We start from the raw sequence: 14327 nt of genomic DNA, 5'->3' as shown, positions 1-14327 counted from the left end.
CACTATAGAGAATGTCTTGAACAGCTGATTTAGAGATTTTGCTCCAGTGCGATAGCTGACGCGTCTAGTTGACTCACTATGGCCGCACGTCCACCACTTAACACATCTGCTCACAACTGGCTAGTCAAATGTGCTTCTGTCGTTTACAGTTGTTTGTTAGAGCTGCCTCAGTAGTTACTGTGCTGACGTCTCTTAAGTCAGGAATAAAATCCGGCTCAAGTTTTTGGAAACCCATTTATACCGGGGCACTGAAGTCATGCTCACACGTGACCGAATATTAATTATTCATTCCTTTACGATCCTTCCAAATTAATTATTAAAAAATGTATACTAACTTTTAGAGGAATTCAATGACGCAGTGTTGTTATAAACGATTCTCTCTCTAATGATACGGAGCATTTTTGTGTACGTTTGACACGTGATCACGCGACTGACATCCAAAACGACCAAAAACAGCGGCTGATTCAATATTAATGGAAGCTGCCGCTAGCAAGAGGCTACCAGCACGTGTCATTATTCTCTCCATTTGCTTGTTTCTTTATCCCACTGCGAACGGCACGCACATGGGCGAGACGCCAGAGGAAGTGCAGAGAGAGACCCGTGAACTTGGCCACACTTCCAGTAAACTGTTACTCAAGGCCCAGGCGACATCAGTGACGCAACAGCGGCCGTGACCTGGGCAGCGGTCTGCGTTGATGCGGCCGCTCGATCATGGCTCCGTTTGCTATTACCACCAGCAACTGAAAGCCAACGAGTGTTCACGTCCACCTTCTGTTCCAATATATTACATACAATTTTTAGCATATAATTTCTCTGTAACTGTTGCATGCACCGATGCCGGTATCTGGGAAAAAAAGTGGCTTTCTCCAGGTGATGGGTCAATCTCCCCCTAATCCTGCTAAATAGATTGTGGAGCGGATCCAACATGTCGGTTCGTGGGCGGCTGATTTTCTTAAGATGACTCATGTTCCCAGCACGTGTTGAAAACAAGCTTTTTAAAAAGTCCTGGTAGGAGGCAGCCTTTTTCAGCTGTGTTTAAGCACGAGCGGGAATCTACCTACATAGGGCTACAACATTTGATTGTCTGAAAGGAAGGAGGAAAAAAGTTTTGAAAGCGTTTTTGGAACTCAAGAAATCCAGTAGTCGGCCGGCAGCCCTCGCATGGTTGAGACGAGAAGTTGAAATGATCGTAAAGCATAATTAATCGGCCACCTATCGCAAGTCTTTATTTGACACCACTTCGGCGACTTCCGCGTCGACGATGAGGTCAACGGAACAACCAGTCCCGAGCGGATAACATCTCCAGCCCAACCGGGAATCGATCTTCGCACCCCCCTCCCCGCGCATGGTAGGTAACCCTATGACCACTCAACTACGGAGACGGACAGCTATCAGGTTGTGCGCCTCTAGGGGGTGTTGGCATTTAAACTTGACTGAAGTCAGTATCTAGTGATCCTTCGTGACCAACAAACTACGGTCGCAGGTTCGAATCCTACCTCGGGCATGGATTGTGTGATGTCCTTAGGTTAGTTAGATTTAAGTAGTTCTAAGTCTAGGGGATGACCTCAGATGTCAAGTCCCATAGCGCTCAGAGCCATTTGAACCATTTTTGACCAAGAAAGTTACTTTTTAAATACGGAATGATTACAAAGAATCTGAAGTGAGGGCGTGGAATTCTACTTACTCTTTTTCCGGTTTTTATAGGTGACTTTGTAACACCTGTTTTTGACCTATTATGAACCTGTATCGATATTTTTACGTCAATTTGTAGAATTGCTTATGTATAATGCATATGCCATGGAAATTCTTTGACTATGTATACATGTTTCAGTTACGTGAATTTTTGAATTATGTTTATGAATTTAAATAACTACTTGAATGACTTATGCAATGTACTGTAAATGACTTGGTCCATAGTTAGGAAACATAGGGTTGAACGTAAAAGATGTGGGGAAGCCCCACAGCCACGGAAGTAGCCTGGCAGAGTGGAAAAAGATGTGGTTGTAAACTAGATGTTAACCGTAGCACTGCTCAGTCCAGACTCCTTACACGTCAGAAAGGACGAGTTGCCACTTCGTCCTTTCTGACGTGTAAGGAGTCTGAACTGAGCAGTGCTACGGTTAACATCTAGTTTACAGTAGTGGATAATTGTTGCTCATATTCCTGGAGTTTTGAGGCCAGAAGAGCTTAAGGGCATTTTGGGCCACGGACGCTGCATTTGGTGATACCATTATCGTGCCATGGTTTTTTATCCTATAAATATGATTCCGACGCCAAGAAGATACACTATATGATCAAAAGTATCCGCACACCTGGCTGAAAATGACTTACAAGTTCGTGGCGCCCTCCAGCGCTTATGCTTGAATTCAATATGGAGTTGGGAGGTTTTTTTGGGGAATTGGAGCCCATTCTTCACGGAGTGCTGCACTGAAGAGAGGTACGCAGTCGGTCGGTGAGGCCTGGCACGAAGTCCACGTTCCGAAACATCCAAAAGTATTCAACGTCACGGCTCTGTGCAGGCCAGTCCATTACAGGGATGTTATTGTCGTGTAACCACTACGCCACAGGCCGTGCATTATGAACAGGTGCTCGATCGTGTTGAAAGATGCAACCGCCATCCCCGAATTGCTCTTCAAGAGTGGGAAGCAAAAAGGTGCTTAAAACATCAGTGTAGGACTGTGCTGTGATAGTGCCACGCAAAACAAGGGGGTGCAAGCCCCCTACATGAAAAACATGACCACACCATAACTCCACCGCCTCCGAATTTTACTGTCGGCACTACACACGCCGGCAGATGACGTTTACCGGGCATTCGCCATACCCACACCCTGCCATCGGATAGCCAGATTGTGTTCAATCGTTCAATGTTTAAGCGAAGGGTCGATTGGCATTTACCGGCGTAATGTGTTACTTATTAGCAGCCGCTCGACCATGAAATCCAAGTTTTCTCAACTCCCGCCTACCATAGTACTTGCACTGGATCCTGTTGCCGTTTGGAATTCCTGTGTGATGGTCTTTATAGGTTCTGCCTATTACACATTACGACCCTCTTCAGCTGTCGGCGGTCTCTGTCAGTCAACAGACGAGGTCGGCCTGTACGCTTTTGTGCTGTACGTCTCTCTTCACGTTTTCACTTCACTACCACATCGGAAACAGTGGACCTAGGGATGTGTGGGAGTGTGGAAATCTCGCGTACACACGTATGACAAGTGACACCCAATCACCTGACCACGTTCGAAGCCCTTGAGTTTGCAGAGCGCCCCTTTCTGCTCTCTCACGATGTCTAACGACTACTGAGGTCGCTGATATGGAGTACCTGGCAGCAAAATGCACCTAATATGAAAAACGCATGTTTCTGGGGGTGTCCGGATACTTTTGATCACATAGTGTATGTAACAGGGCGAGGCCAACAGTATTGCTATGTCTGCGTCGCCGCCAGGTTAATGGCCACAGCAAATTGCGCTACCAGTCCCACGATCCTTCCACTAATTTGTTTATATCTGGCATTCTGTAAATGGACCAGGTCTTTGTGAAATTTGGTTGATTTCAATAATAATCGTAGTGTTGTTAAAAACTATCTTGTACACGTGATTATACCAAATCACAAACCTGGACAGGAATCCTATCCTAGTAAATTTAATTCACAGTGTCCTAATTTATTATGAGAATGCGGTTGTACTTTAAAACTAGTATAATGTTGTTTTTTGCACAGCCAATTATATCTTTTGAGTAGGTCGAAAGATTGCTTATGAAAGCACGTTTGTTATTCTAAGAGTTATAGTTTATTATGCTTCATTTAATTAATAATTAGTGACAAGAACACTTACCATTTCTCATACATACTGGTGTATGTTTTGTCAATGAGCATGGCTCTTCAAACCATGAAAGTTTAAGGGTCCTAAAGTACTAGGCTAGTTGCTTATTGAAGCAATGCAAAGGCTCCTCCAGAGCCAGCGTTGTTAGATTTGCATTCTGTTAAATTGCTTCAACCGGAGTTTAAGGAAGAACTATTTACTGTGTCATCTATTCTAACGCAAGTTGGTTAATGCACAGGCATGAATACCCTGTACTAAGCAATGAAGTTATAGATTATGATTATTAGCAGATCCCTTGATTTAAATTCAGAACCACTTCAAGCTTTTCCCTGTTCAGTATTGCTACCAGTTTCGTGTGTATTTATAATTGGTTTCATAAACTGTTACACCTAGTTCATTTAAGGTACGTGTTGTTGAGAGGCATATGTTACTGTTTACTGTATCATTCGCCATTTGATTGTTAGAAGCACATTTATCTGCTAGATTAGGCTACTGTGTTTTAGTATGAACAGATATAGGAAAGTGTTTAGTGTGAGAGTTAAGGAAGGTTAGATTAGGTTAGCCTTAGCATTGGTTTCTGCTTTATCAGTTTGCTTGACAAAAGAAAGCCTGATTAGGCTGGCGACCGGTTTTAATATGTAATGTTACAACTTGCTTTTATACTGGAGAACGTCTGTTCCACACCCACAGTCTACTATTGTTTATACTCTGCTAGAGTGTTTCGGAAATCCTAGGTTGATTGTTCTGTTTTGATTAGGTTATCTCACGGTCAAATCTCAAAAATTCATCGCAGAGATATAACGCTACCATCGATTGCCGTTTAAGGTGGTCGGTGTTACCGCTACAACTTTTGCCTTTTAGTGACCGTGAACGCGGTCGACGGGAAGAGGTCTCTAGGTTACGGAGGTTGTGTGTGTGTGTGTGTGTGTGTGTGTGTGTGTGTGTGTGTGTGTGTGTGCGTGTGTTTATGAACAAGACTGTTTTGACGAGATTTAGTTGAAACACATTCATTCCTTCCACTTCCATGTAAATTTGACTGTCGTGTTTCTGCACGTTCTTGACCAACTGGCGTTGACTTGTGTTCCCGTTTCGTTGTGAGGCTACTATCGCGAGTGGTCAGAGACCACTTGGAGGAAGAGTATCTGTTAGCAGTATTTATATTCCTCGCCCGGTGATCGGATCTCGGTATCTTTATGAAAGTAGTTGGATATCTACAGGGTATTAATTATCAACTTTGAGTTTGTGCAAAGGTTAATCCAGTCCCGCCAATGAGGCTGAGGCGGAAACCCTTATTTAGCCTGATTGACAGTGTGGCGATGCAGACAATTAAGCCGGCACAGCCAGTAGTTGTTTCAGATGAAATCAGAGGAGCAGTATCTGGCGTCATTTGTCTCGCGCAGCACATCGCAAGAAGTGCGTGGACCTTGACCGTGGCCGCGGGTGGGAGTTGGCAGAAAACCACGAAATACGACACGCGGAAACTGATACATCGGAATCGCCATGTCCGTGACTTTCCATACATTGAGGTAACTGTGACTATGTCGTCCCACCAAATCTCAAGTACTCTATAGCCATGTTACGCGCTATATGGTACTTTTAACCAGTGACCACGCGCAGAGCATGACAAGAATTTACGATACTCGCGCAGAATTTCCACAAACCGATTTAATAGTCGTATGGGGCATGTCTAGTTATACTTTGTGTTAATTTCTTGTGTGTGGTGGCCCAAGAGGGTGGTCAATGATCAGAGATATGACACGAACAGTCACTCGAAGCAAAGAATGTCTAATACAAGAAGACTCCTAAGAGCATACATTTAGAGCTGTGAGTACTGTACCTACGAGACTGTGAAACGTCTCTCTTATACTGAAGTAGTGCTCATAGCTTTTAAGGTATCCATTTTAGAGCCCCGTTTACTAGACTTTTTGCTTCGAATGATCGTTCCTGTCACATCCCTGATTGCTGAACATTAATTTTTATGTCAAGACTGTTTCTTCTTCGCTCCATTACTGTAAATAGCCTGATCGAGAAATCTAAGATTGCCCCAAAAGAAATATAATATTAGGTGCGGTAAGAACTATACACCATTCTGATTAAAAAGGTGATTTACTGTGTAGATTTTTCTTGCCGAATGTAGATGTTTGGGAACAATAGCTCGTCAGCGTGCAATGGGTTTGACAATTATTAATGGATCATGTACTCATGAAACGGAATGAGAGAACATTTTTTTCGTTACGTTCCTCTCCATTCAGTATTTCGGCCATATCTGAGATTATAGAGGAACACTAACTCGTCTAAGAACACCTGGAAAAAATATCGACAGTGCCTATTAGAAGGAACATTCCAACAATTTGCATGAAAGAATGAGGAAAAACAAAGAGAAACATCAGTACTATCAGGTCGCGCTTCAGCCCTAATACGCACATCAAAAAAAGTTTTGCATCACCCCGGTTCTCAGAACTCCTGGAGATAGCCGTTGACTGTGGATATTGTATCACAGACACAGTCCCTTTGACTGTTCAGAGATGTCACAAAACCCGGCCAAAGATGTAAACAACCATGCATGAGCAGCGCCTATTAGACGGTGAGGGTCCGACAGCCAATCAATTTCAGTCATTCCACCAGGAACGAGGTACACGGCTCTCAACAAGTGAAGTGTCCAGCCGTCTCGGAGTGAACCAAAGCGATGTTGTTCGGACATGGAGCAGATACAGAGAGACAGGAACTGTCGATAACATGCCTCGTTCATGCCGTCCAAGGGCTACTACTGCAGTGGATGATCGCTACTTACGGCTTATGGCTCGGAAAAACCCTGATAGCAACGCAACTATGTTGAATCATGCTTTTCGTGCAGCCACAGGATGTTTCGTTACGACTCTGTGCGCAATAGGCTGCATGTTCGCAACTTCACTCCCGATGTCCATGGTGAGGGCCATCTTTGCTACCACGACACCATGCAGCGCGGTACAGATGGGCCCTACAACATGGCTAATGGACCACTCAGGACTGGCATCATGTTCTCTTCACCGATGAGTGTCGCATATGCCTTCAACCAGGCAATGGTCGGAGAGGTTTTTGCTAGCAACCCGGTCACGCTTAACGCCTTATACACACTGTCCAGCGATTGCAGCAAGGTGGAAGTTCCCTGCTGTTTTGGGGTGGCATTATGTGGGGCAACGTACGCCGCTGGTGGTCATGGAAGGCCCCGTAACGGCTGACTGTACGATACGTGAATGCCATCCTCCGACCGATAGTGTAACCATATCGGCAGCATATTGGACGACAATTCGCGCCCCAATCGTGCACTTCTTGTGAATGACTTCCTTCAGGATAACGACATCGCTCGACTAGAGTGGCCAGCATGTCCTCCAGACATGAACCCTATCGAACATGCCTGGCATAGATTGGAAAGGGCTGTTTATGGACGTCGTGGCCCACCATCCATTCTGAGGGAACTACGTCGAATCGCCGTTGACGAGTATGACAATCTGGATCAACAGTGCCTTGATGAACTTGTGGATAGTATGCCACGACGAATACAGGCATGCATCAATGCAAGAGGACGTGCTACTGGGTATTAGAGGTACCGGTGTGCACAGCGATCTGGACCACCACCTCTGAAGGTCCCGTTGTATGGTGGTACAACATGCCATGTGTGGTTTTCATGAGCAATAAAAACGGTGGACATGTTATGTTGATCTCTACTCCAATTTTCTGTGCAGGTTCCGGAACTCTCGGAACGGAGTTGATGCAAAACTTTTTGATGTGGGTATTATCCCCTTCTCCTCGTGGTGACATCAGCTGACAGTTCATATCTCAGCTGATGTCTGGTGAAAAAAGGTGACAGGATGAAGCAAAATAAGAGAAAGTTACACCTAGAATTAATAATTTCAGATGACGCATTGAATTACTGAATGGATATCTACAGAGACTACGACAGAAAAAAAAACTACATTAGAAGTAAAACACAGTCGACATTGGCTGCGAGATGATCATAATCGACAGAAAGAAGTTGGCAATGCCGTCAATCAAGCCAGTCAAAAACCCGTTTCTACGTGGCCAGCACTCCAAAATGGCAAGGTGGCCGTAATATAAAGCAGTTCTTGTTGACCACACGTGACTCCGTGGTCTTCTGTGTTACAATTCATTTTCCAAATTATCCTTACTTTACCTAGGCTACGATATGTGGAAATCAACTTAAATTACTTCGAAGACGTGCCATGTAGTTCTACTGTCGACTTGCATTTGACACATTCTATTAGATATGGATGAAGTGGAAGGCACGTAGCAAGGAAAGAAACAGAATAATTAGGGTGGGAAGTCCCATGGACGACGAGATTACAAGCTTGGGTAGCACAAAAATGAAGAAAGTAATGCATTCTTGTCGAAGGAAATGCCACACCAGCATTCGCTTCAGTTTATTTGACCATAACAAATTTGAGAGAACCATGGAAAAATAAAATTTTGTTGGACTGATTCGGATTGGAACTATCTTCCGAATTCGAATCTAGTGCATTAATCTTTGTGCCACGTTGCTCAGAATGGATGAAGTATCTGGTGCACAACTCGTTGATGTACTGTAGTTAACAACCGGAAAATTCTCACTCTTAGCTATGTTGTTTTTATTTTTTAAATATAGGATAGTGAAATACCAGCAATGTAACAGAGGACGAGTTTAATTTACTCCGGACATGCTGTCTTCACACATAGGACAGCTGACAATTATTTTTCCTTGCAGTTTCACCATGAAGTGTTGAGACAAGTTTAAGGGTCCGGTAAGATATTGTCCACGCACTGGAACAAAAGTCAGGAAGTAACTGAAACTGAGGGCAAAAGACCCTACGTGACAGTACTGACAAAAAAAAAAAAAAAAAAAAAAAAAAAAAAAGGTAGTTTGAACTCCTGGTCGCTCCTTGTTATTTTCTTCCAATCCCTCACGCAAAAATACATTAATGTAAGAACTTAAGGGTTAACTTGCTGGTTTTTACGTCGGCAGGAACTAGTAAACGACGAAATATGGAGCAACTGCAGAATTCTTTTTATCCTTCTCCTATTCTTCTTTAACTGATCAGGCAAGCTGCCTATTGCAGCCTCAAACCACCTCTCCTTTTATCTTTCAATTCCTCTCTTTCGTTCTCTACTGAAATGTTACCCGTGGAAGGCTGCCATCTTATATCTTTTGTGTACGTCGTCTCTTATATCTTTCCGCCTTAGTTCACGTCTTAGTTCTATGTCCCTCGGTATGCAAGAGGCAAGGGCTGTGGGAGCGGGGGGGGGGGGGGGGGGGGGGGGCTAGGGGAGGGGGAAGTGTGGGGGGGGGGGGCAGACACTTACTCCCTCCTGGAATTTGGGGTATAAACTTTCAATTCATTACAGAATTCTCTCCCATTTCTAGAAACAGTTATCTGTGATGCCATGCAACTGTAGAGAGAGCATTGCTGTGCGTGACGGGCAATATCTGAGTTCTGAATCACAAAATAACTTAGGTTTTCTTCTATGTCCGGCTGCTAACAAGAAGGTGTGCCGTTTCCCTGGTGTGAAAGCACTTTCAACGCTGTCTTGCAGCCATGGCTGAGTGCCTTCAGAGAACACTGCCGAAGTTGTGTCCCCTACCTTTATTCTGCCGTTTCCTCGTGGAGCCCTAATGGAGTTGCTGAAATGAGTCGGTTCAACACACTGGTGCGCTGTGGTCGTCCCCAATTTACCACCATAGTTCTCTTCCTTCTCACCAGTTCAACATAAACTTGGCTGTAGTAAAGTTAATCGCAGCAGCAGTTTACCTCTCTTCAAAGTGGAAGCAAGACCGGCGGTGCCTTAGTGGATGTACGTAATTTTACACGGAAGATAGGAGTTTGCGGACACTGAGAGACAGCGCCGTTTAATTTTGTAGTTGGGGGGGGGTCATCTGTGCTTCGTTTGTGGACACAAACCACACAGTCACAAAGAGAGGCGACAATCCTCTCTGCTAGGGAAGAGGGAAATTTCACGGTCCACTGCAGGAGTTGGCCTTACCTCGAATTCCGTCGAGTGTATCACAGCGCAACATGTCGTTATATAGTTGCGCGTCCTGCAACCCACGTGGCATGGTTCTACAAAAACGTGTGAAATTAGGAAGACGAGAACCTTCTCGGTCCAGCCCCAGGTTTTTAAGTCAGCTTTATCAGTCCTGTGCTAGAACGCAGCAGGAATATAAAACACTACTTCTGTTAGCTCCCATGTTGCTCTGTAGTGAGTGTCAACAGCTTACCAGCATAGCTTTCTTAGCTGTTAAAAGAAGCTCTTTTCAGTCTTTTGAAATTTCTCCATGTAAGTTTTAAAAAATTTTTTCAGCTATTAGATGTGTATCTTGGAAATTGATGTTAAGTACAATACACTTCCGAAGAGTCTTAGTTTATTACGCACTGCCTGTTTTTTAGTTGAAACGTTTTCCTTAGCATGCAAAAGGGTACTTTTTCAAGTTGATCTGTCGGATTATATCGGATATATGACAGTTATTATGTAACTGCTTATTCTTCGCAATGTTCTTATGCAGTCCCTCCTTGTTGATCGAAAACTTTGGCTCTACCCTTGGAGGTAACACCACACGAAAAATTGGTGGACCAGTTTCGGTAGAAAAGCCGCAACCTACTATAGAAAAACCGGAAAGAACTATATAGACTTTTCCTCCACACAAAAGTTAACTGGAGGTCGAACCAAGAGCTAAGCAACAGCCCAAAGGTAACTCAGATTTGAAGGATGAAAACTTAAAACTCAAGAACGGAAAACATACCACCAAAGAAAGATTAACCAAGACATTACAATTTACTTCTGAGATGGTCTTAAGTAGCGATGATGAATCTTTCCATTCTGGGGGTATCGTCTGAAATGAACTTCGTACAAGATGATAACTTTGCTGAATGTCTCTTCAACGATAGAAAATTTTCCGAACATAAATTAGGAGAGATAGGGGTCCAATTATTTGGGTTCCTGTCTGTGGGGTCCACCGGGCGCAGAAAAGGAATATGTTTGTGGTTTCTCCGAATAAAATAATCTAAGTTGCCTTATTCAGAAGGGGACGGCGCCTACTCATTATCACTGATTTAGTACACATTTATGATGTATGCAGGGCTTGGCAAGAAATGGAAATGACGGAAATGGGAGCTCCAGATGGGAAAGTGTTTAAAAAATAGCATTTTTGGCAAGGGAGTGGGCCGTTTCTATCAGTATAATTTCCAGGCAGCGGTTGGATATATGAAAACCGGACGCAACAGTAATCCGAGGATCGTGGGTTCCAATCACCGAGCGGGAACTTTTTTCCAGTTTGTACGTTACTAATACTGAAATTAAACGGAAATATGAATAAAGTAATTGATTCGTTTACAGCGTGCAGTAGCGAAGCGATTCCCCAAAATGCCCTCCGTTAGGGCAAATTTTTGAATTCTGTTTTTATCATAAGCTGAATTATTTGATCAAAAACCTTCAAAAATGCTCTTATTGAGGGAGAGAAAAAGGAATCACATCCTGATAAGACTGCATCAAAATACTTTCCACTGTACTCGTGTATCAGCGGCTATCCACACCAATATTTTGCGAAACTTCTTGTTATTCGTTGTTTGCTGCTAAATTGTGCGATGAGACATAACCTTTCTTTATATAAACTAAGTTTATTTTTCTATGGGTACTTTAAGAAGATCGTTACTATAAAAGTGCGGCGTTCATAACTTGCAAGATGCATATAAAATTAAGCGCCGATTCCCCTGTTTTTACGATATCACCCCAGCAAGTGCGAACTACCAAAATAAATAATGAAAGCATTTAATTTTATATACGAAGTTCTCGTGTACGCCTTACAACTTCTTCCTGGAAATTTATTTCCAATACCAGATTTTCCTCTACATTTTCTTTCATCCCTTCTAAAAAATTAATGAATACTACACGCTGATACTTCCTGTTTAAATCGGAAAGAATAAGGTTCCGCATAGGGACTCGACCCCATGATCCTCATATTACCGTTCTGTACTCTTTCCGCTGCGCCAACCGCTGCCGCGAAACTACACCTCGCTCAATCCGTGACAAAAATACAATTTTCTCTGAACGGTTGGCCATCTGGAGCTCTAATTTCTGTCACTTTCATTTCTGGTCAAGCATTGCACATACCACAAATTTGAACGAAATCGGTGATGAGTAGAGACGGTGCCCTTGCACGCTGCAAAACTGTATTGCAAGTTAAAACTTCCTGGCAGATTAAAACTGTGTGCCGGGCCGAGACTCGAACTCGGGACCTTTGCCTTTCGCGGGCAAGTGCTCTACCGACTGAGCTACCCAAGCACGACCCACGTCCCGTCCCCACAGTTTTACTTCTGCCAGGACGGGACGTGAGTCGTGCTTGGGTAGCTCAGTTGGTAGAGCACTTGACCGCGAAATGCAAAGGTCCCGAGTTCGAGTCTCGGCCCGGCACACAGTTTTAATCTGCCAGGAAGTTTCAAATCAGTGCACACTCCGCTGCAGAGTGTGTATTGCGAGTTTATAACACCCATTGTATTGCATAAGTCTAATTACTTCTTGCATCAACGTGCACTGCTCGATTGGTGCCGTCAGAAAATCACTTGGAAGATGGAATGATATGCCATTGTCTTCAACGATGAGAGCAGATTCTGCCTGCAAGCAAGTGATGGTCGTTTGCGTGTACGACGTACACCTAGTGAGTGGTGTGCATTCGTCCAAGACACAATGGCACCTTCCCAGCCTTATGGTCTGGTGTGCGACAAGCTACAACTCTCTTTCACCTTTCGTGTCTCTGGACGTGACGCTAACCAGCATTCGGTACGTGTAGAATGTTGTTAGACTCGCTCTTTTTGGTGTTGATGTGCTGTTCCAACAGGATAATGCTCACTCAAATACTGCCTGCTCCGCAGGACGTGCAGCAACTTTCTTCGTCAGCACAAAAGAGTTGTTGGTTGAAAAGTCGCACGAGTCACTTCTCGACCTATGATATCCCACACGTTCTCAATTGGAGACAATTCCGGAGTGAGTCAGCGTCTGCACTGCCACCCATGAAGGCTACACGAAGTACTAACATGGGTGAATGGTGGGCTCCATGTAGTTCCCAAGTCGTGCAGCGACCGTAAACATAAAATGACCAAATATGCATCAACTAGTCGCAAAATCATGTTTTATTTATTCACTTTTGCAAATCGATTTCAGCTGATTAACAGTCATCATCGGTGCTTTCAACCAATATGTGCCCTGAGTAGTAATGCTGTCTTGAGCAGAGGTCAAACAAAGTTTATGTTTGACCTCTGCTTAAGAGAGTATTACTACTCAGGGCACATATTGGTTGCAAGCACCGATGATGGTTGTTAATCAGTTGAAATTGATTTGCAAAAGTGAATAAATAAAACATGCTTTTGCGACTGGTTGCTGCATATTTGGTAATTTTAACTAATATGGGTGTTTCAGCATCGGTCGATACCTGTTACCTTAGAATCGCTTGTGCTATTGATCTGTAAATCTAATCATTTCCTGTATTCCACATGCACTGCTGCAACAATAAAACTTGGGTGAACTGGTAATCTCTGAAGGTATAGTCATTTTTTTCCCGGCAGCGCGTATTACTGAGCGGCCAAGTAAGGGGATTTATCGTGTGCTTATTTGTTTCAGAAATGGGAATTGCTAAGATGCCATGTAGCATTCGGAAGTGCTTGTGGGAGGTCAATTTCCTGGCCAGGACTGTGTGTGTGGCGGGCACCGACCACCATGGGTCCTCGCGGCGCACTGCTGCCGGACTATACAAAAACAAATTATATCAAGTAGCAGTTCTTGCCACTTATAACTGCTTGACTGACGTAATACTGTTATGTTGTGCCATGTCAAACTTTCATGTTGAATTTGAATCTAAGTATTTCATGATAAATAGGGCGAACAAGGAACGATGCATACAATATTGATATTACGAATAAACGTGAAGTGCGAGCGCTACAGCATTCGTACAAAAATAATTACGCGAAATAGCGTAAGGTAATAATTCACAGGCATTTATATATACTACGACGGAACTTTAACTATAGAATTCGCGTGGGGAAGAATGTGATCCTAAAATGGAGTCAAATCAACATATAGCGTTGAAGTACATTCAACACAAACCTTGAAGATGGAACAGGACTGACACAAACTTCATAAAAGAATTTTTTTATTAACTGATGTTTTTGTGAAATTATTTTATTGCAAAGCTCTAATACTGCTAACATGTAAATATGTTTTCGTAGCATTTGACCTGTACCTGTTACAAGCAGTAAGTTTGAACTATTGATACGATGTTAAGGGTAATAACACCGCCCTCACTTCTTACGTTTGCCATCTACATGTTTGTGGTTATTTGGCATGTTGTGCAGGACGTACATCTCGATGTCTTACATGGATTTGATGGCGCTGTACACGTCATTTTATCACATAGTGAGATGGGCTCCTAGATGGCTTTGACAATCAGTGTGATTCCGTGGTATTGTATGCTCCCATTCTCACTACGAAACATTT

General features: G+C 43.5%; 1 protein-coding gene and 1 non-coding gene across 3 annotated transcripts in view; both read right to left on the bottom strand.

The window, feature by feature from the left end:
* Positions 1-14327, bottom strand: part of LOC124612339 (serine/threonine-protein kinase tricornered) — a 600632-nt gene that overhangs the window by 529634 nt on the left and 56671 nt on the right. The gene's annotated exons all lie outside the window — the stretch shown is intronic.
* On the bottom strand, positions 12049-12123 carry Trnas-cga. Its single transcript has one exon. It is a non-coding gene; the product is annotated as a tRNA-Ser (tRNA).

Source organism: Schistocerca americana, chromosome 4 (assembly GCF_021461395.2).
Source record: "Schistocerca americana isolate TAMUIC-IGC-003095 chromosome 4, iqSchAmer2.1, whole genome shotgun sequence".
Taxonomy (NCBI): Eukaryota; Metazoa; Arthropoda; class Insecta; order Orthoptera; family Acrididae; genus Schistocerca; species Schistocerca americana.
Note: the sequence above shows the minus strand (reverse complement) of the source record. Positions and strands in the feature narration are given on the sequence as shown.